The sequence below is a fragment of the Cupressus sempervirens genome, chromosome 5 (genome assembly GCF_028749045.1).
Source record: "Cupressus sempervirens isolate cs-2001-9-10 chromosome 5, ASM2874904v1, whole genome shotgun sequence".
Classification (NCBI taxonomy): domain Eukaryota; kingdom Viridiplantae; phylum Streptophyta; class Pinopsida; order Cupressales; family Cupressaceae; genus Cupressus; species Cupressus sempervirens.
In genome coordinates, this window is record NC_143122.1 from 12,207,273 (window position 1) to 12,232,094 (window position 24,822).

The 24,822-nt window shown below is 33.5% G+C and overlaps 1 pseudogene; it reads right to left on the bottom strand.

Moving 5' to 3' along the window:
* Nucleotides 1–20,828: 20,828 nt before the first annotated feature.
* On the bottom strand, nt 20,829–21,525 carry LOC149554361 (protein SMALL AUXIN UP-REGULATED RNA 12 pseudogene; annotated as a pseudogene).
* Between the last annotated feature and the right edge of the window lie 3,297 nt (nt 21,526–24,822).

Consider the following 24,822-nt stretch of genomic DNA (forward strand, 5'->3'; position numbering starts at 1 on the left):
ACTAAATGAAAACAATCAATATATTTATAAGGCCTACTCCATATATTGATACCAAACCTATATGGTAAACTTTAAAAACATCCTAAAAATGTGCTTTTGGCCTATTTTTGTGTGATTTTTACTTCAAACATGTAGTTGACGACTTTTTTTTGACCAAAATTTGATGAAATGAAAAAGTTTTCTTAAGAATGTTCTTATCTTTCCATGAATGTAAGGTTTGTCAACTTATGAGCTCAGTAAGTAATTATTACTTATTTTCTAATGGAGTTATGTATAAAGTGCTGACTAATACACTACTTGAAAAACAACTATAACTTTCAAATGGTACAATATTTTTTAAATCCAAAAGATGCATCACATTATATGTTTCTTCTACTACAAGGAAAAAAATGAAAAAATTGAATTTTGTAGAGTTTTGAATTAGTTAAGGTGGTCAGACATGAGAGCTTTTTTATTCCAAAAATACTAAAGTCATAAATTAATTAATTATTATTTATTTAGAATTAAAATACCCAAAAATATGTGTCACATCTAGGCATGATTCTACTGCTTATATCTAGAATATTATTAAAAAATATTATCATTTGATTTTTATTAAGGTGGTCAGACATACGTCTACTTCTTATTTTTGTTCTAAATTTTTTGTAATGTTGCATTAAAATTCAAAATTTTGACCAATAAATTTTTATTTTTTTGAGATAAGTCATAATAGTTTAGAAACTAGGTTCAATTTGCTGAGATTCTTTTCTCTCAAGTTTTTGATATAAACTTAATAACAAGTAGAAAATTGCATGTCAAGTTGACATAACCCTAATTTTTAAATTTTTTTACTGCCACTTAATAGCATAGTTTGGTTGACCATGATCCTGCACATACCCAAGCACTTAACATTAATTACAGAGTTTCAAAGGGTATTTTATCAATTTTTGACTCATTTCACATCATTTAAACATCAAGAAAGAACAAGGAGAGAAAAAGGCAATCTAGAAATCCTTTAAAAGTGATAGAAGTAGGTTTGAGCAGAAATTCTACTTCATTTCATCAGTTCTTACAAGTTATTTTTAGGTGTTGAGTTATGTTGTTTTTATTTTCATAAACTCTAGTTTTGCACTATGGCATCTAGTTCAAAGAATGTAGACGGTAAGGAGGTTTTGAACATCCAATTAATGAGTAATGAGGTCAAGCAACCTATATTTAAGGCTATTCCTAACATTTCTTAAAAGCACGACTGCTCTGGTGTGTTATCCATGATACCATCAAATATTTTAATGGTGTAAGATGTTAAGAAATGTTATAATTTTAAAATTTGTAGCATTGGTGATATGGAGATTAGACAAGCTTATGAAAAACTTTGTGATAATGGTGTACTGAAGGAAGAATTCAAAATCATAGAGAAGAAAGGGTTACCATGAGCCCTAGATTTCCCAAATGTGTTTAAAAAATAATGGATAAAAATAGTGCTTAGTAGGATTCATGATAGTTCATTATGGCTGGAAAATGGACCTATCATTTGAAATAACCAAGAGGATAATCCATAGCATTACATGGTATCCAACCCTAAATTGGCCTAATACACTGAGGAGTGATTCAAAAAAGGTGATTGAGAAGAATATTGGTGCTATATGGAACAAGAGAGTCATGACTATTGACACAATTACTGATCCTTTGATAGAGTTTATAGTAAGGGTTATTTCACACAAATTTTATCAATCTAATAGATTGAATAGTGTGACCTATATAGCACTAGATGTGGGATATAAAATTTTCAAAAGAGATCACACATATGATCTAGCAGAACTACAACTACAACAACTGGTTGAGAAACTTGGAGCAATAAGGAAGACAAAGAGTGTACAATATAAATTTGGTTCTATTTTGATATGCATATTCTTTTATGTTCAAAACACTTTTCCTACATTTGGCATAGATCTATGGAAAACAAATAGATTAGCGGTAGTACAAATAAGTGAGTATATTGAACAACTGGGTGAGAATTTTGAATATCTCATGACAAGCTATTTTGAAAACTTCAAGCAAAAAATGAAGAAAAGATTGAGAATACCAATATCTCTAGTAGAAAAGCATTATGATGATGTCTATTTTCTAGTAGATGCTATGTATACTTTTGTTCAAGTAGCAACACCAAGGGTAAGACGGTTGAGTCCTCCTGGCTATGAAATAAATGTGGATGAGGCCTCTATAGCTATAACAACATTACTTGTGAAAGAGGTAGATAAAAATGCAAAAGCATTTGGAAAATATGAAATGGAAAAGTCCAAAATCACCATGGAACTGGAGACTACTTTTGTAATAAAGAAGAAGGATAAATTGGTGAAGAAGTTGAAAGCCAAATTTGGAGAGGGTACCAAGCAGGAAGAAGAAGAAGAAGAAGAAGAAGAAGAGGAAGAAGATTCTCAAACACAAGCACCACTTGCACTTACTCAAGGAATGGGATGAGACTAGTAGGAAGAGGAGGCTAAAGTTGTTGAAGGCATGAGGGAGAAGAAGCCAATGAAGCACCTACTTCCGAAAAACATAAGAAGAGGAGAGCTAAGGCCCTACTAGGGACAAAAGCCAAGAAGGTAGCCAAGCTAAGTAAGGCAAAACCAACTGCACCTGCTACAAGGGCTAGTGCATGTGTGACTACACAAAAGGCTAAAGAGAAGACAAGAGGACAAGTGTAGAAAAGGCCAAGAAGGAAATATGTTGCACATGCTAAATAAGAAGAGGAGAAAATAGAATTAGATGACAATAAACAATTCAAAGTGATAAGTCATAGTCCTCTACCAAATCTTGAAAATCCATGCGAAAATATCAAGAATAGTGCAAACTTATTAGGATTCTCTCATATAGACTTTGATAATCTTGGTAAAGTGGAGAATAATCAAAGTGGAGGAGGGTATATATGTCAATATGGAAAAATTCAAGACTACCCCACTAGAGATTGCCGACTCAATTTCCAAAATCTTATATGATAGAGTTGAGTATAAATGACACTATTGTATAAACTTGGAGAGACAAATAAGAGACACATCTCTTGCACAAGTAATTCTTGAACTTAGTAAGGCATATATTGCTAAGGCTATGAATAAATTTTCAATTAGGTTTACACCTAAATATAGAGCCTTTAGCATTTTGCAAAACATTGAAGATGCTGTTGAGAAGTCCACATAGATGTGGAAGCTTAAATATGGGTTGACTACAATCAAGGAAGGTGAGAAAGAGCCCATAGGGGTCAAGTATGATGACGAAGATGATATTAGTGATGACACTATTGAGGGAGGAATTTAAATGCACATAGATGAGAAGGCAACATATGAAGTAGAATAGTGAGAAGAACAAAGTATGCAAGACATACAATAGTGAAGGATGTTTCTAATGTCACTGCTTAGAACATAAATCCCCTTACATAGGAAGATCTCAAGAAGATACTTGATCAATCCAAACTATAAGCAAAACTTTTTGATAATCCTGTATTGGTCACTGTGGATGAACTACAAAAAATAGTGACAAATATTGAAAGCAAAAAGGTGAATACACAAGAACCACCTACTATCACCCCTCAAGTCACTCATGTACAACCTTTAGAAAACATACCAAAATCCACATCATAAAAGGTTGATACAATTGAAAAGGACACAGTCGAAAATGAAGTCACTACTAAAGAACAAAGTCAAACAAGTTAGATAGACTTATCTCCACCTACAACACAACTACAAGATGAATCATAAAGCATTGTGGAACACATAGACAAGCCTAAAGAGACCAAGTTGACTCCAAAGGTGAAAGAGCACATAGCTATTCAAGCCTTGGTAACCTTACCACTATCTAGCACTCCTCCAAGTCATATCCTTAAGAAGCTAAGCATAGATGTAATTCCATTGTTCATCTCAATGCCAAGTCTAAGCTCATAAAAGGCTAAAGAAGGGATATAATATGGAGATGTGAGCCTTGATGGAGAAATTGTTCTATCAAAGTATGATTATGATATAATGACTATAGAAAAGATGGCCATACTTCAGGAAGCTCTAGTAATGAAGAAGCATTAGGAAATGCTTAGAAGGGAGCTAAGGCAAAAGTAGACATATCAAGATATCAAAGAGATCTTTTTAGATGCATTCAGTTTTCCAATTCCAAATGAGACCAAGCCACTAATTGAATAGTTGACAAACATAGTGGAAAGTGTTAGTGATGTATGCCTAGACATAAAGGCCAAATTATTAGAATGGTCAAAAAAGAAATTTCATAGAAAAGTAAATTAAAAGGTAGTAGGTGACATAGCATTGACACAAGTTGCATTGGCAACTAAAGTAGAAAGTTTGAAGAAAGTTCTTGAGAATATCTTCTCATTGCATATAAAATTTTGCAATACAACACTATTCTCACAAGAAATTAGAAGTCATTATTTTTTCTTGGAAAGTTAGATTAGTTCATTAGATGCAAAAATGCCAATGACACCAACTTAGAGTGAAAAGCACTTTAGAACATTGCTATCAACCCAAAGTTAGTTAGCTACAATATCAGTAGATGAAGCCAATATAAGGACTAAACTGATTAGCATCCAAAAAAATTTGACCCCTCATATGGAGATTTTGCACAAGGAAGTAGGTACGAAGAAAGACCCAAATTTTTCAACATTAGATGATCTAGTCCACCTTGCTACCAAGCTGGCCATCAAAATCATGTCTTTGGATGTAGCATGTGAGAATTGAGATGCCATTCTCAATATTATCCTAGATGTCCAAAAATATTTTCTAGACAAACACATATTAGTGTATAGCCCATTGACATAAGTGTCAAAAAGGGGGAGAGTAAGATAATGAGTGAGAGAAAAAAGAGAGAATTTTGGGAGAGAGTAAGAAAAATAGAAAAAGAGGAATCAAGATAAGAGAAACAAGAGGGATATTAAGAAAGGGATAGAGAAAAGATAGATAAAGCTAAGTCTAAGAGAGCACAAAACAACATAAAGTTAAAGAGTATCAGGTGAGACATATTTACTAAGTAGGAGTATAAAATTTTGAGGTATCAAAATTGTTACAAAATTTAGAAAATTTGAAGTTTTGTACATAAGCTAAGTTAGAGATATGTTATGCTTGTGAGATTAAGGATATTAATGTATACTCAAGTGTTTTTGACACTCATGTCAAATGGGGAGATTATTGATCTTAGATTGGTTTTTCCAAATGAACATCTACACACTTATGTTATATACTTAGTTCATGATGAACTAGTATATGCCAAGCACAACATATATATTATAGAGCATGCCAAATCGATAGTGAGTGCTGAGCCACTCATGTGCTGAGTCACTCAAGTATTGAGTAGACAATATATGCCAAGTGATTCAAGAGCCAGGGTATGTGCAGGATAATGGTGTGCCAAAAAGTGGCGATCTGAAAAATATGTAGTTCTGAAATGCCTTAAAGAATTTCAAAATCTATTCCAACTTTTTTTCCACCCATCCTGATACTAAATGAAAAAAATTACTACCTTTATAATTCCTACTATATCTTTCGATACCAACCTTATATGGTCATCTTTAAAACATCCTGAAAATGTGTTTTTTGCATGTTGTGTGTTTTTTACTTCAAGCATGTAGCTGACGACTTTTTTTAAACCAAAATTTGATGTAATGAAAAGGGTTTCCTAAGAATGTTCTTAGCTTTTCATAAATGTAAGGTTTTTCAAATTACGAGTTTAGTAAGTAATTATTACTTATTTTCTAATGGAGTTAGCTGCAAAGTGCTGATTGACATACTGGTTGAAAAAGATCTATAACTTTCAAACTGTATAAGATTTGTGAAATCCAAAAGATGCATCACATTCTATGCTTCAACTAGTATAAGAAAAAAAAAAAAAAAACTTAATTTTGATTTTTTTTGAACTAGTTAAGGTGGTCAGACACAGGAGTTTTTTAATTCTGAAAATAGTATAGTAGAAAATTCATAATTAATTATTTATTTGGAATAAAAATTCCCAAAAATATGTGTCACATCTAGGCATGAGTCTACTTTTTATATCTAAAATTATATTTAAAAATATTATCATTTCATTATGATTAAGGTGGTCAGACATACACCTACTTTTTCTTTTTGCCCTAAAATTTTTGTAGTACTGCATTAAAATCCAAACTTTTGACCAATCAAATATTTTTTTCTCCAGATGGGGCCTTGTATTTTAGAAACTAGATTCAATTTCCTATAGATTATTTTCTTACAACTTTTTGATATGAAGTCTAGAACCACTTTAAAATTATGTGTCAAGTTGACATAACCCTGATTTGCTGGTTTTTCACTGCCACTTAAGGCCATAGTTTGGTGCACCATGATCCTACACATACCCGCCAAGTGAATAGTGCATGTCGAGTGATATCTAGATGTCGAGTCACAACATAGAGATTAGTATATGTCAAGAATTAGAGACTTTAAATGTTGAGTGACACAGTTTCGACATAATTGTTTCTAAAGGCACAAACAACTATGTAACTGATTTCTAAGCCAACTTAAAGATGAATTATGATATTTTGGTGATACAAAGGAATCTTATGTTGAATTTCAAATGCGATTACATGTAGCCAATGAGAAAAAGGGAAGGATTAAGTAGAAAAATGGATGAATCATAGCTATTGATTCATACCTAACTCTAATTCACCAAATTCTTCTTAAGGAGAACAAACCCTCAACTCTCTAGCATGTGTATGGTGTATGAAGGGGTGAAGAGAGTAGTTTTCATGTGAAAAAAAAGCATTCATGGTGGCTAAGGATTGATGAAGTGAGATTGCATTGCATAATCAATTAGAGTAGAAGAATGCAAAGCGAATAGTATACAGCAAAGAGACATCGGATCAAGAAGAATTAAGAAGACAATAGTTTAGAGGTGATCTATCATCAAGCAACCAAGTGCTAACCAAAAGATCATTTCTGAATAATTTTAGTAGGTGAATCAATTAAATCTCTTTAAAAAGTAGTCATCATAGCCTGTATTGAAATCCTCTAACAAGGTGTAGGACCTAGAAAATGGGCTAATGTCTAACATACTTGAGCAAATCAAAAACTCAATAATCATATTTTAACACCATCTAGCCTACCATGAATGCAAAATGAATCAAAACAAGAAGGAAAATATAAAACTCCCTCCTTCATTTGTAGCTCCCATGTCCTTCTTTCTTCTCCGTGTGATGTAACTCCAAATTGCCTATAATGCACACAATTATGAAGCAAAAGCCTATAGTGATAATAATGCTATGAGAATACTTGAAGCTGTGATTTAAGCTTGAGACATGGAATGGAAAAATAATAAAGAGCTAAGGACTTGAAGAGAATTAAGAATTAGAACTAGAAATTAGAGGAAGAATGCTCATTTTATAATCGACATGGAAGATGAGAGCATTGGAATTATCACCTTGGATATGTGACATGGCAAGAGATTCCTTCGATAATCCATGACACATATGACACAAGATGCCAAGTTTAGGATTGTATAGGATTGTATAATGCTTGGAAGCAAAACTTGGCTAAAGATGGAAGAGAATCTATGACACCTCACATGACACCTAAAACCCACTTAAAGCCAAGAATCTATGACAATGGAAGCAAAATATGGATGTGTGTAAGAGAATAAGAATATTGGATTATGAAAAATCTTAGCAAAATTTCCAAGGAGAATCCATAAGGTGTTACACCCATGTGTCATGATGATGTCAATATTTCATGGAATATTTGAATTTAAAATCCCTTATTCCACAAAATAGAAATTAGTGAAAAAGGAATTAAGAATTTCCATGGGTTTTCAATGATAAATAAATTAATTGATTGATTGAGGATTACAATTAGGAAGAATAATTAGTAAGAAGGATAGGATTAAATTATGGGTTATTTAATCCTATAGAGAAAATTAGTAAATGATTCACCAGTTTGATTTAATAAGTGTGACGGTATCCTTTGATGAAGTGTAATGATAATGGAAATTGACTAGGATGACGATGAGTAGACCAAATCCATGGTCAAATTGATTGATTGAAATTGACAACATTCCAAGGACACATGACATGAACTAAAGATATGTAACATTTAACTAACATTGTAAAATGCTGCAAAATCAAGATTGGCTGATAGGGTTGATCATAATAATATTGATAGACATAGTCAATATTATTAAAATGGTTGATAATGCCATTATCTAACATTGAAAGACTCAATGATGTCAAAGATTGGATGACACTAATGATAGTTTGACCTAGGACTAAGAGCCATGCACAGTACTAAGGTTAGATTGATAAGATTTGATAGATTGATAGGTTTCCATGGTGCTAAAAGCCACAACAATGCCTAGGATTGGATAGATGATGATAGATTTTGTTTGATTGACATGTTTTGGGCTGAGTAGGACTGATTTTGGGTGATTCAGGGTTGATTTGGGGTGATTTTGAGTTGGTTTGATATGATTATGAGATGATTTGATATGATTCTGAGTTGATCTTAAATGGTTTTGAGATGATGTTGAAATGGTTCCAAAATGTTGTGCAATTGATGTGAAAGAGGATATGATGATTACAGACAATGTTGAGATACAATCAGGTTGGCCAAAATATTAGAGTTAGTGGAATGAGAAAATGGGATGAATTAGTATGAAAAGTGATGTTAATTCAAGGGCTCGAGAGTATTTTCAAGAGTTACCACTTTAGATAGTGACAAAATAAAAAAAAAATGATAGCTTAGTTTAGCCACAACAAAAATACAAATCCAACACAATTGACAGTTCAAAAATTAGCATTGAAACACAAAAGTTATGGCCTTCGGAGTTCAACATAGGGGCTCTAGGAGCAATTTTGACTATCCTACTACCCCAAGTGCACCCAAAACACACCCAAGTGAACCTAGTGCACACTTGGTAAGCACAAGTGCACTATGACAGTACCAAGTGCACACTTGCTGCACTTGGGAAGCCCAAGTGTGCCCTTAAAGTGTAGACTGTGCCCTAAAAGATTCTAGGGGCCAAAAATAGCCCAATTGAACTCAAAATGACCTGAAACTTTGTTAGCATTTCCAAAATGATAGAAAGAGGTCATATCATGTATAGAATTAGTCAAAAATGGTCAAAATTGGTCAAAATTGGTCAAACATAGGTCTGGCTGAGGTTGAACTAGGTGGAAAGCCCTAGAAGGTTGACAGATAGTGTAGGATGATGCCAAAATGTAGGAATGCAAGATGAAGATGATTTGGTGTATCAGAAAACATGATCATGGTGATGAATGAATATATGAATGAAATAAGACCTAATAAATTTGATGAGGACTAGTTAGAATGAGGTGAAGACTTTTTTTTCAAAAGGTGTGCTATATGTTGAATGGAGCTTCATTTTGATGAAATTGTAGATGTGAACCATTTTTGAGCATCTACATTTTGCCCCTCTTTGATACAATGTGATTTAGAAATTTTTGTGTCAAAGAAAAATGATGAGAAGCCCATAACAACATGCCCTAGTAGGAATGATATATATGGGTGCCCCCTCAAGAAATTAACTAAGACATGCATATGATAGGTCAACTTGTTGATAATGAGATGCAAGGTAGCAGATAAAGAAGACACAAAAGATGGAGGAGATGAGATGAAGAATTGTTAGTATGATGAGAAGAATTTTGCTTTTGTAAAGTGCACTATATGTCAAATTGAGCTTTATTTTGATATGGAAAATTGAATGCAACACATTATGGCATAAAGGGCCAGAGTGCTAAATGCAAACCTTTTGCGTAAACAAGCATGATGCAGATAGAAAATAACCTTGTCCTTTCTAAGGCATATATAGATGCCCCAGACTTTCAAAGGTAGATTTTAATAGATAGAAAATAAAAGATGACCATGAACCATCCTGACTACTCTCATAGATCTATTTATATCATCGAGTGGCATAGGATCATGGTCGAAGAAAAATAAGGCAAAAAATAAATCACTCATTAAACAACATGATACAACAGCTATTCTTTTCCATTATTGCTTTCCTTTTAGTGTTTGAGGTCTTTAGATAGTGTTTGATAGGTCGATCATGTGATGGTTTTCATTCTTGATTCAATTGATAGGTTTTTGGTGACATGTTGGATTGGTTGTTGGTTCACATTGCTCAAATAGTGTGATTGTCATTAAAGTGCAGTTCTTTGAGTTTTAGTCTATGAAAGTGCAAGTTTTCACACAAAAGGGGTGATTATGTACAAGGTTTATTACAAATTTTTGATGGATTTTGTGATTTTTAGGGGTTTTGAGGATATTTGATGTTTTTGTGTGATTGGTTTCTTCAGGACATTTTACAATTTTTAGTATTTACTTTAGGATGTTTTATGATTTTTATGAATTTTTTTAGGACATTTTATGATTTTTAGTGTTTTTTAGAAGGACATTTTATGATTTTTAGAATTTTTTCAGGATCATATTCAAATGTTTAGGATTTTTTTAGGATCGTATTTAAATTTTTAGGATTTTTTTCAGGATCGTAAAGGCATATACAAGTGTTAGCTACAATTTGTTATGTGATAGGTCTGATGGATAAAAATTTATTAGAGATATGCCCCCAGTTCAAGTTAAAACTCATGCACCATGTAGGTAATATGCCCTTGGACAAGACACAAAGTATGTACAAAGGCCCGTGATAGATTGTGTATAGACTGGTGATGTGTTAGGTAAGATAACAATGGATATTAACTATTTATTGAGTCATGGTCAAGGAGCCAAGGATGTGTTGCAAGATGAAGGATACGATTAAGGAATAGAAAAAGGGGAGAAAACTAGATAGAATCTTGATAGATGGAGGAGCAATAACTAATTACACATGGTGCCTGTTTGCCACATTTTCACTATGGTACTTGCCTAAAGCACTTGTTTGCCAAGATTTCACTTGTGGATGAATTTTTTCTCTTGACTCAAGTTTTCATGTCAAGATGTCTATTTGCCAAGTTTTCATCAAGGCATCCATTTTTTCATGACTTTTTCACTTTTTTTTTCTTTTTTTCATAACTTTTTGCTATTCTTTTGATGTTTTTTCATGATATTTTTCAATTTTTTTGATATTTTTTTCATGACTTTTTAAAAAAAATTTGATTTTTTTTTGGACTTATAGATAGAATCATGAAAGTTGCTAGAAAACGTTGAGGAGAAATATGTTGTTGGTGCTGCTAGGTGATAATCTTTGGAGCCATAACTAACCATAACTACGTAGGAGTTGTTCTGAGTCTGTAGCTAAGATCAAACCACTAGAAAGATCTCGAGATATACCATCGTGTACCATATGTAAGATAGTTTTTGTCTCTCATGAATCAAGGTATCTGATGATAAATGGGTCAAAGGATTTGTTGTATGGGATGTCATTGATGATGACATATGCAAAAGCTTATTAGATAAAGATTTGATCTTGGGTGTTGGGAAAATTAGGTAGTTGGATTTTGGGATAAGTATCTAGATATAAGGAAGGATTGGGAGGATTGAGACCAACAATTTCCCACGTAAAGGCTGATGGAGAGAGCTCAAAAAGACTTTGTGACATGTTGAACACTAGAACACTGATATTCATGGCATCATCTTGTTTACCTTGTATCCTTGGGAGCTACTTAGCTTTTGATTTTTCATGGTCTTATGGAACATTTCTATTTTCACCAAGAGACCTACTTTTATCATTTTTTCCTTTTCTTTTAGCTTTGTAATTGGAAGTTGGAGTTGGCTCCCCAAAAATATGCTAATGTGTTCTCTTTAGGAGAAATTTCTTCTTTATGATCACCATCTTTAATGCCTTCATTGATTTCAATGTCTATTACAAGAGCATCATCATTGTCGAATCGATCAAAAACTAGTGGTCTACATTGGTCCCAATCCAATAGTTTAGGATAACTTGAGGGGATGTCATCATCAGTGTTGAATGGACTTTGATTGAAGGTAGATATATGGGTACTTGATTGAGTGGTATAATTGGGGTTCTGCTTAGAAGTTGGAGGACTATTGGTTTCAGATATGGTATCCTCAGATGACTTTTCATTATTCAAAACATCCATAGTCTTACATGTAGGTACCATAGTACTTGAAGGACCTATTTTTAATGGTTTGAATCCAAGCCCCAAACTAGGAGGCCATCCTTTTGTAGTGATAGGTTCAATTATTCCTTGTTTCTAATATCCAAGACCACTACATCCATCAGAGCCTTGTTTCTACATGATGGTAAAACCAGGCTTGTACTTCTTAGGAGATATCAAAGTGGGTTTGTGTTCTATTTTTTCTTTCTCAATACATATAGATGTATTCTTATTTATAGAAGTTCCATTTTGTGTACTGATCTTGCTAAAGATGGAAGAGAATCTATGATGTGTCATATGAAACCTCAAACCCATTTGAAGCCAAGAATATATGACAATGGAAGCCAGATATGGATGTGCATAAGAGAATAAGAACATTGGATTATGAAATATCTTAGCCAAGTGTCCAAGGAGAATTTAGGACGTGTCACACCCATGTGTCATGATGATGTCAGTATTTCATGGAATATTTGATTTAAAAACCCTTTATTCCACAAAATAGAAATGAGTGAAAATGGAATTAATGGTGGCAAAATATGACTTAGGAATTAAGAATTTCCGTTGTTTGTGAATGATAAATCAATTAATTAATAGAATCAATTAACTAATTGAGGATGACAATTAGGAAGAATAATTAGTAAGAAGGATAGGATTAAATTATGGGTTATTTAATCCTATAGATAAAATTAGTAAATGATTGGCCAATTTGATTTAATAACTGTGACAATATCCTTTGTTGAAGTGTGATGATAATGGAAATCAACTAGGATGATGATGGATAGACCAAAGCCATGGTCAAATTGATTGATCAAAATTGATAACATGCTAAGGACACATGACATGAACTAAAGATATGTAACATTTAACTAACATTGTAAAATACTATAGGATCGAGATTGGTTGACAGGGTTGATCATAATAATATTGAAATACATAGTCAATATTATTAAAATGGTTGATAATGCCATGATCTAACATTGAAAGACTCAATGATGTCAAAGATCAGATGACATGAATGATAGTTTGACCTAGCACTGAGAGCCATGATAGTGCTAAGGTCAGATTGATTAGATTTGATAGATTGATAGGTTTCCAAGGTGATGAAAGCCACAAAAATGCCTAGGACTGGATAGATGATGATTTATTTTAAATGTTTGACATGTTTTGGGCTGATTAGGACTGATTTCGAGTGATTCAGGGCTGATTTGGGGTGATTTTGAGTTGCTTTGATATGATTGCGAGATAATTTGATATGATTCTGAGTTGATCTAAAATGGTTTTGAGATGTTGTTGAAATGGTTCAAAATGTTGTGCAATTTATGTGAGACAATATAATGATGATAGACAATGTTGAGATACAATCAGGTTGGCCAAAAGATCAGAGTTAGTGGAATGAGAAAATGGGATGAATTAGTATGAAAAGTGACGTTGATTTAGGGGCCTTAGACTATTTTCAAGGCTTACCACTCAAGATAGTGACCAAATAACAAAATTATAGCTTTATTTTTTCACAACAAAGACACAAATCCAACACAACTAATGGTTCAAAAATCAGATTTGAAACACAAAAGTTATAGCCTCCAGAGTGCAACATAGGGGCTCCAGAAGTAGTTTCGAGCATCCTAATACTCCAAGTGCACCCAAAACACACCCAAGTGTGTCTAGTACCAAGTGCATCCATGGTGCACTTGGGAAGCCTAGGTGCACCCTATAAGTGCAAACTTCACCGTACAAGGCTCTAGGGGCCAAAAATAGCTCGACTAGACTCAGAATGACCTGAAACTTTCTGTACGTTTCCAAAATGATAGAAAGAGGTCATATCATGCATAAAATCAATCAAACATGGTCACATTTGGCCAAAATTGGTCAAATATAAGTCAGAATAAGGATGGACTAGGTGGAAAGCCCTAGAAGGTTGATATACAGTGTAGGATGATGCTAGAATGTAGGAATGCAAGATGAAGATGATTTGGTGTATTGAAACACATGATCATGGTGATGAATGAAAATATGAATGAAAGAAGACCTAATAGATGTGATGAGGACTAGTTAGAATGAGGTGAAGAATTTTGTTTTCAAAAGGTGTGTTATATGTCGAATGGAGCTTCATTTTGATGAAACTATAGATGCAAACCATTTTTGAGCATCTATACAAGGTGCTTATATAATTATGATTTGAAGTTGATTAATAAGGAATAATTCTAATAGGGCGTTGAAATCATTTAATATGGTGAGACCTAATAGTCTTTGTAAGCCTTTAACAAGGTAGAATTTTCATAGGGTAGATCATGTTTCATGGTCAGAACATTGAAACATTCATTAGGTACACTTTACTACTACACTTGTGAAGATTTGTGGGTGTCATCCCCACCCCAGGTTTACCTTTTCATTGGAGAGTTTCTGGGTAATCATATGTGGTGTTATATGTGTGTGAATGTTTACATGCTTACATGTTTTAGATGTACATGTTTTACATGATATTTCAATTTACTTAGTAAATGTATGAGATGGATTTGTGGTGAAAGTTTTTATGGGTCCAAGTTTAAACTAATGATTTGTTAGGAATAAGGTGTCTCAACCTTGGATAATTCCCACTCTTATTTTTTTTTTTGTAAAATGTATTTCTTGCAAATAATGTTGATGTGTCGGCATCTTGAATTGTGTAAGGAGATCATAGCTAAAATGGTTATGATGGATTCCTATGACACGTAAGAGCTATGTTAGGAAGATTCAATGATAGGTGAAGACATGTGGCTACTGATAAATTTGAGTACTATAAATTTTTTTAGGGTTCCTATTTTCTCGAAGAATGGTTAAAACCCTAATACAATTACCTTTGGGAGTAGCCCTAAAGTGAAGCACATGTTATAAGCATTTTTAGGGTTGCAAAGAGGGTGATGTGAGAAAGTGTATTGATGGTACTGTGAGTTGCTACTGGAGTCTTATGTTGTTGCGGTTGAACTTGCATTGCAAGTGTATTGTAACCTTGTGTTGAAGATAATACATTGTGCAGGTTCTGGAGGGGTGGGGTTGTTTTACTAAAAGGTTTTTCCCCATCGAAAAATATTTGTGTTATGTGTTTCTTTCTCTATCTATTTTCTTTATGCTTGGTTGGCTGAAATGTTGTTGTTTACATGATATTGAATCTATAAGTGTAAAATATTTTAATAGGATTTGCACCATACTTCTCTTAAGAGATTAGTGTAGGAAGCAGTTTTTGCACCTGAGTTTCCTTACATGATTCACCCCTCACCCCCTCTCAAAAGTTTATCTTTCCTATTTTAATTGCAATAGGTGAAGAATTTGTCCAATAATTCTTGGCAAGAAAAAGTGGTTTTTGTAGTATACATATAGAATTTAAGTCCATCAAATATTGTTAAGAATTTTTTTTTAACAAGAAGCATTGAATGGTACCAATCACAATATATCTCATTTTGGAGTTTTTTGATGTGTTACTTATTCATTGGTACCATATGTATTGAGAAGGAAATTAGATGATAAAAGTGAAAATGGTTTTGTTATATTCTTGGTTACAATGAACAATATGAATCTTAAATAATGAATAATCACATTTCAAAGAAATTGATTATTAGTTTAGATGTTAAATTTGAGGAAGAAGAATCATGGGATAGAAATGAAACTAAAATAGTACTAGAAGGAGCACCAATAGCTAAAAGTAAAGAAGAATTAAAATAAAAAGGTGATCTATTATTTTAAATACCAACAGATCTCTATTTAGGGATTTTTGCAATGAGCACTATCTGGTCATTCATCATGTTTTTCTCCATCATAAAATATAAATGATGAATAAGGTTCTACATCCATAAGACCAAGGTGTAGGAAGTGAGAAAAGAACAATCTTAAAAGATATATATGATGGAAAAAAAGAGAATGTAGATGTGTATCTTTATTTGAATATGATCCTTTATATTTTCAAGGAATGAATAAAGGAGATAAATGGATTAGGGCAAAGAATGAAGCTTGGTTGACTTTTTTGAAAGAAACCAAATGTGGGATTTAGTGAATCTACCTAAAGGAAAATAAAGTATATGAGTCAAATAGCTTTATAAAACTAAATTTTATGTAGGAGATTAAATTTTAAAATAAAATGTTAACACTAGTTGATAAAGTATTTTAATAGAAATATGTGATTGATTATAAAAAAATATCTACACCAGTTTCTAAACATGGTATATTTATAGCTTTTTTAGAAAGAAATGCTCATAATAATTATAAAGTGTATCAAATATATGTAAAATTGGCTTTCCTAGAAAATTTTCTTGATGAAGAAGTTTATGCTCAACAAATACTAGTCTATGAATTTTATGGGTATGATAGTAAAGTATATAATTTTTATTTTAAAGAACTTATGGTTTAAAACAAGAATCTAAATCTTGGTATAATAGAATCAACTAATACATGATAAGTGAGACATTTAGTATATGTAAAAGTGTGTTGGCATTTTTAAAAAAATAATAATAATCAAGGTCAAATCTTGGTTTTGTATTTATATGTTGGGAATTTGATATTCACAAGAAATTTTTCAATAGACATGTTCAAGTGAACAAACATTAAAAAAATTGAGACAAAATATTTGATCTTAATGAAATGCTTAGGATTTGAATTTATTCTATTTGACAAAGGTATCTTCATCTATCAATCCGTTTATATAAATGATTTTTTGAGGATACTTATAATTCTAAATAGTTTTATGATATCAACTATATTTTCAAGGAGAACAAAACTTAGCTAGGAGGAAAATGACTCAAATATTGATCCAACTATGTTGAGAAGACTTGTATGACATTTGATATGTGAAAAATATTAAGGAACAAATTATATATAAAGAAAGTTTTATCTAAAGCATCAAGCCACCAAAAAAAAATTGTAATAAGATGGAAAAAATATGTTAAGATACGTATGTAGGAACAACATGACATTATACTCTATATTCCAAAACTATTAATTTTGATTTTGATTGATTATAATGGTACTAGTTTTATAGATGACATAGGTGACATGATCAATATTTTTGGCTAAATCTATCATCTTGGATCAATAATTGTGTCATTGGAATGAAAGAAGCAATATATTGTGACAATTTCATGAGCTCAAGAAGAATGCATTGAAAATACCACAAAATTGTGTCAAGCCATATGGATGTGTCATTTTCTACATCATCAATAGAAAATAAATTAAATCCTTTATGATAACAAGTGTGTAATTGCATTATCAAAGAATCATGTATTTCACAAGAGGAGAAAGTATTGAATAGAATGTACAATGCTTCATTTAAGAATTGGTTAACAATTGAGAAATCTATCTCAAGTTTTACAAATTGAAAGATCATTAAGAAGACATTTTCACTAAGGAATTAAAAAAGAACAAATTTTAATGTTTACCAAAATACTCAACACCATCAATACATAATTTTTTAGTGATGAAAATTAAAAGTGTGTTTTGGTGAGCATTCCTTCTTTCCCCCACACCTATAATGTCCCATCTAGTATAGGCTAGATTAGGACATAAAATTATTGGAAAGTAAAATTGAATTAATTTTATTTTTTATCGATATCAAACCTTATTTTTAAGACAATTTTCTATTTGATCTCTATGTCATATGCATATAATTGATGAAGAGGATTTGGGAAGATTGTTCATAAAAGAAGTATCTAGAGGAAATTTTTAGTTATGAGGAGGAAACTAAAAATGGGCAGTTGATTAGTTGAACTTTGAAAAGATAAAGTGGTTGTTTAAATCATGTTGCAAGTGGAGAAGATAGTTACACTAAAGCACTGAAAAAGTGATCAAAGTGTTGATCTTTTAAAATTGTAGCTTCCAACAACCACCACTAGGATGTAGAGAAAAGATAAATGCCTAAGGATTAGCTAGTTCCCATGTTTAGCATAAACTTCATTAAGATCTGGACCAACTTCAAAAAAGCACATAAGGGCTCTCTACTCTTTAGGTTTTGTAGGCTAATGTGGGTGTACATAGGGATTGAAATGAATTTTTCACTGATATTCTTCCTTTCAGACTTATCCCTTATAACAGAAAGATGGTCAAAAAAATTCATGAAATGTAATCAACTTGTTGATTTTTAGTAGGGTACTATAAAATACTAGAAAGTTGTCATAATAAGGGAATGGCCAACAATTTTTTTATTTACTACAAAAATGAAAAATTTATTTTAATTTTTATGTGGCTTGTAAAACCCCATAACTATATCAATTTGCATATAAATTAATTATTAGTGCCTTATCCATTGTTATAAAGAGGCACACTAGTAACCCTAGACCAATTTAATTGACTTACAATTACACTTGTTAGTTGTTAACCCTAAATTTCATTCTTATGATATCCCTCCCATAAACATAGAAACCCTACCAATTCATGGAAGAATTTACTTAATTCATTGAATTAAAAGAAATAATGAAAAGTTATACAACACATCCAAGCTACATTAAATTGAAAGAACTTTTCTCATTTCAATCTCAAAATAACAGATACATGGAAATGGTGACAAAACTCAGAGACACAGATATTAAGAACTCTCCTTTTGTATTATTTTTCCTTGAAAACCATACATTACTAGTATAAAACTTAAAACATAAGTCAAAATATGACAAAATTGGTCATTCAATATTCATTGTATTCCTAGATTTGGAAAATTTGAACCCATACTCCATATTTTGGAAATTATTTTATAGATGATAGAAAAAATGTTCAAATTAGAGGAAACATGTTAAAAAATGATTTGGAATCAAAATACAAAGAAATTTCTACATGTTACTTTTACAAAAATTCTTTGTATTAGTTCAAAATTTGGGGAAAAAGTTGCAAATTTGGTAGGTGGCACTTTCTTTAAGTGTCTTCTGCTTAAATTTGTTTATACTCTAACTACTTGTCACTTTCCTTACTTTTCTCTCTATTTTTTCTCTTCTACCTTGAACTATGATTCTAACCACTCAATCACCATCCCCTATTGGTAAATCTTTTATTCCTTCTATAACCTCCCAAATGGATATGTTAGTATCCAAATCTAGCAAGGTGGCATCTTTGATACCATTTATTTCCTCAAGGGATTTGTTCCATTTAGCATGAGTTATGGCTTTTACCTCTATATTTATCTTTCTCATCTTTGACTCTAGCTTATATAACACATTTATTAAATCATACACTACTACAATGCCAACTTCACCATTGTAATATGCCAAAAGTCTAAAGTGATTCAGGATGTTATCAAAGGAGGATAACCATTCTAGCCATTCTTTGACTCCTCCATCATTATCCAAAATGGTGGGTACAAAATTAGGTATTCATGTGGCAATGGTTTTCATCTTATTTTGAATTAACTACAACTTTCCTATAAAGAAACCATTCAATTTTCTTACCCCATTAACTAGTTTTCTAAGAAAAATCATCATCACTTTTGGTAGGTCTTTCTTTTGTTTCAGCATAGGTATAAGGTTATAAAAAAATTGGATATAAGGACCCCATGTAGTCAATATGGTAGACAACAAGGCAATTGGCTAACAATATTTATACTCTACCCCTTTTAAAACTAGAAAGTTGCTATGTAGATTCTAAGAAACCAACTTCAAAGAATTTATCTTGTGAGTCAACAAGTTTGTGATGGTTCTAATTTCAATCTCCTTGTTGGACTCTAATTCCTCTTCATACAATGTCATATCTTGGCCTATCATATCTTCTATTTTAGATATATAGCCCTCTATTTGTATACCCTTGTCCTCAACTACTATAGAAGATCTAACAATGTTTTTCAATGCTACCACCTCATTTTCTAGCTAGAGATTCTTTTGTTCCAAGACAAAGGCTTTCTTCATTTCCTTCTCATAATGTCTTGTGGTCTTGATGTAACTTTCATAGGCTCCTTCTAGCTACTATTCTAAGACATCAATTTTGTAACCCATAAATATGGCTGCTTGAGGTGTAGTTGACATCCAAAATATTAGATTTCCCCTAGGGGGGTCCTTAATCTCCATGAGGGTTGGCTTCTAGTTTTATGGAGCTAAACTCCATATTGCCAAATTTTGGGAATCAATTTTGTACCTAGACCCTCTCAGTTGCCTCTATTGATTCTCATCTTTAAATGAGATTGTCCTATCGTACCTCCTTATTTGATCTAGCACGAATGATAAAGCCTTGATTGTGCACTTTTGTCTAAATATCTTGTCTCTCGTATTATTCACAACCATGTTGCTCACTTCTAGCTTTCACTTGTTTCTCACACATGATCACTCGCTTCTGTTAATCTCATGCGAGTTCTTCACTTGTGGTTTGTCACATCACCTAGTTAGTTTATCACACAATCGTCACCTCCATGCCTCCTTTACACAACATCTCATCTGCAATATTTCCTACCCTATTCTTAATCTATTCCCTTCATTTTCCCCTTTCACCTTTTCTTAATCTAACTCCATAACTTCTTTTAAACTTTTTCTCACTATTCCTTAATGTCTATGTATCCTTTTTATGAACACCTACATTTTTCTACTGAGACTTCAACAAACAGTTATTTTAAAATGTTACATCTATAAGAAATAAATTAGATTCAGAAAATTATATCAATTTCAACTGTTTAACACTTTTTAAGTCAAACATATTTAAGTCATTTTTAAACAACAAGGAACTCTGATATATCTATAACAGAAAGGATTAGAAAACCTTCTTATATGCCACACTGCAGAATAGTTTAGGACATTACATTTAAAGAGATATTAACAAAAACTTAAGAGGAGAGAGTCGAAGAAGAATATGCAGTCGATTGAAGAGTTCGTAGATTTTTGATCTTCTATAAAAATTCTATATATATTACAATTAATTCTTATTATGTCACAAAATGCCTTTCCGGTGGCATGTTTCTGTTGAGGAAGGAATGAAAATGAGCTCATCCACTTTCACCTCTTGTAATTTTACACCCGTTTCCCCAACATGGACATCACGTCCTGAAAAGCGACCTCATCACAGGGAATCGTAAGTCCCATCTGGTGACCAAACCCATACTCTTCCTCAGCTTTATCTAGTAGCTCCCTGAAAAGAGGATGATTTAAATACTTAGTGGGGATAATGTACCTACATTGTCGTTACCAACATACACTGCACAATGTCCCTTTGGGACGTCAGCAGCGAAGGCACCGCACAGTCTGCTCAAGAACTCATTTCTTGAACTCGAACTCGTCTGCCTCGTCCTCTTTGAAGAAACAACAGATCCATCCTCCTTCACATTCATGGAATTGGAATACCCACTCAGAGCTCTTATTATTCGCTTCACAATTAGGACTTGGGGGTTTCCCTTGCTCCTTGCCATTGCAGACCTGTTAATCAAGGCAAATGGAATTGTTTCACAAGTACAGCCGAGATAAGAGAAAGCAGAAGAAGAGAGAATACTTTGTGAGTAAAGGGAAGAACATGTCGAGTATATATGGTGTTGAAAATTGAGACAAACCATTCGTCCAATTGCCACCGGCTCTAATTAAAGATGAACACAATATGATAAGAAGTTTGGGGTTCTCGTTGAGACAATTAAAGCGGTACCGATTGGCCGTGTAGATTCTGTACACAGTCGCTTTCTATGGTGGGCATCTCAGTCGTTCTGACCTCAAATCAAGGATTCAAATCTTAATTGAATAGCCAAAGTGTAGCCTCACTTGCAGACAAATTAGTTTTTCCTCAACAGTGAATGTCTCTCTACATTAATGAAGAACTTGATTGAAAAAGACAGCGGATGAGATGTTAATTGTGTATATTCTCCACCATACGAAGACGTCCACTGACAACCGTCAAAATTGCAATATAGTTTTGTAAACTTATTTTCATATTTTCGCTTTGGGAAGCCTGGAAAAGCAACAGAAATTACATGGTTTAAAGCAGTTTCGCGCTAACAAATACTCCCAACTAGGCCTTGTGACTAAGTTTTAAAAGGTGCCGAAAGCTTTTAGATTTTCAAAATTCATATAAATGCTATATTAGTTTCTCCGTAGTCTATTAGTTTTATTATTAAAAAATAAAAGAGCTTACTCTTTTCTTATTTTTTATTTTTTCTTTTCTTTTCTTTGTTTTTTGTTTTGTGATGAATAAACTTTTTCTATTAATTATAATTTAAAGATACACATTCTCAAAAAAAAGGTTTGAGGGATACAAGATGACCCTGCGAGTTCAAACAGTACAAGACTAGATTAACAATTATTCATCAAAAAAAAAAAAAGTAAAAAGCAGAAAGCCCTTAGGCTGCAAGAGTAGTGTCAGCCGAGGGTGGGTATTTATCATCAGAACCCCAAAAGTCTTTAGGGTTGGTGGTCGGCTTAGGGGGAGCCCAACCATCATCAACATCTTTATCTCCCTCCTATTTGGGTGGAGAAATAACTAAGTCCAATCAAGGGAAAACCCATTTGGGGTCACATTGTGTAGATGACCAACCCACATCAGGGGCAAGAGGAGGAGGCACCGGGGACCAGCTCGAGCCCAACCTCTGTGGAGGCAAGGCCGAGCAGTGACGACCACCAAAACCATTGGGAGAGCGATGATGAGGCTGAGATTGGGGAGTATACGAGTGGTGTGTAGATTTGTTACAACCTCACTGATGACTACAAGGAGTGTAGTCATCGAATAAAGCATTTGAAGGCATATGGGCAACCGTATATGGCACATTTCTCCAATGAGCTAATAACTCCTATAGGTGAGCCACCTCTAGTGTGACTTTGTCAATTGGTACTTGAATTCGTATCATGACATTATTACATATATGCATGCTTTAGACTACATAGAAACATGAATATCAAGAAAGCTGTGAGAGAATAAAACAACATTATGGTCCTTCCAAATAGGAAACAAAATCTCCATTTAAAAAGAATGCCAAATTTGGACATATCTAAAAGGAAGCCTAGGTAGATCTCCCAACACAACCATATGCCAAGTGAAATCCTCTGGATGAAAAGTCTTGAAAAAGTCACAGACCTAGAGCCAATATTTCTAGGCTCTTCTGTAGAACCAAAAAATGTGTAGGAAGCTCTTGGGTAGGCCACAAAAAGGGCATCTAGGATCCAAGACTCCTAGATGCCAGAGACGAGGGCCTAAAGGCAAGCCCTAGAAGAGGAGGCACTAGGCAAAGTGATAAATTTTTGGCTCTATAATGGAATGCTAGATAGTGGTAAATCTATTAGTCCAATTCTTATAGGAAGAATGCAAATGCTAGCATTGATTAAGAGTATCAACCATCGAAAGATGGGGCACTAGCCATCGATACCCCAGCTTGAGCTTGCAACTAGTCATAGGAGTGGTACTATACAGCTTCCAATCTTTCCACCATGGGCAAGATGAGTAAATACCACACTTGTGTAACAAATTGGGAGGCACCATAGAAACTAGAAGATCAACTGTTTATTGATCTACATGGATAGGCATAAATTGTGCCTATAGGTCCTCCCATGAGTGAAGGCTCAAAGTAACCTGGGAAAATAAACCCTTGGGATTTTTGATACCCCTTTGAAACAAGAGTAAAGAACTAGCTCCTTGTATCTTAGCTAAAGGAATAGCTTGAGCAGCAAACAAGGGAGACCACCAAAGGTTTTGTTGGTTCATTGAGAAGCCATCTCTGAACCCTTTACCTGCCTAGTGAAGCGAGGGTTTAAGGGCTTCCCAGGCATTCCAAACGCTCTTAACAACAAAAGTACCCTAAATCTAAATAGGTTTAGGAGTCACAAGAAGGGTCTAAAAGTGAATCCCCTTCTAGTTAGGTCGGTTAACCAAAAAGCTTGAAGAAATGTAGTATCATAATAGAATTTTCTAGGCCTCATCTCTAGTGAGGGCCTAGATGACTCACTTTGCACAAAGGGAAATCCCCTACTTGCGAGTGGAAAGTAGCCCAAGCCCACTAGAATCTTTGGGAAAATAACAATAATCTTAGGCCGCTCTGTGAAAGTCATGATGCACAACATCAGAGGCCTAGAGAAAATCCCAGAGGAGATGCTTGAGCTTGAGGTATGAAGCTTTGGAAGGGGCCCAATAGGAAGAGTAGTAGACATGCATAGCACTTTAGAACAAATCTGAAACTTTCCGGCAAGGGAGAGTGGTGTAGTGATCCAATATTACATCTTCTTCTCAATCTATGCTAGAACATCATTCCACAACTCCACCAAGGAGGCTTTAAAAGAAAAGGGAATGCCCAAGAACTTAAAAATTTCTCCATGTTGTGCCTATTTTGACCCATATTAGTGCAACCACAGAGGGCCTGAAAAGAAAGATTGTTTGTAACAAAGGGTTTTATGTCACTGAATGGAAGACCCATAGGCAAGACAAAAAGTATCACTAGTACATTTGACCCCATTTTTAGACCAATTTTTTTGACTATCTATAAAAATGGGGTCAAATTAGTCAGAATATGCAAGGAAAAACATCTTATTTTTTTCATCCATGCCCATGTTGGTCAAAATTTCAACCAACATGAGCTTAACACATTAAAATAAAAAAGGGGTAAGTTAGGATTTATTGTTATGCAATTTCACAGAGTGCGTGTGGGACCTACATAGGCATTCCATTTGGAGCGTGGGAGCTACAAGAGCACAATTCTACACTCACTTTCATTGATCTATGGCCCTATTATGCATCTCAAATTTGGTAGCCACCCTATTTTAGTGGTATGTTCTTCAGACCTGGCTAGAGAATGTCTCAAGCTAAATGATAAATCCTTTGCTTCCCACCCTGAGATTACACAAGCACTTTGGTGGTTAACATATAGATTACATCATCAAAAC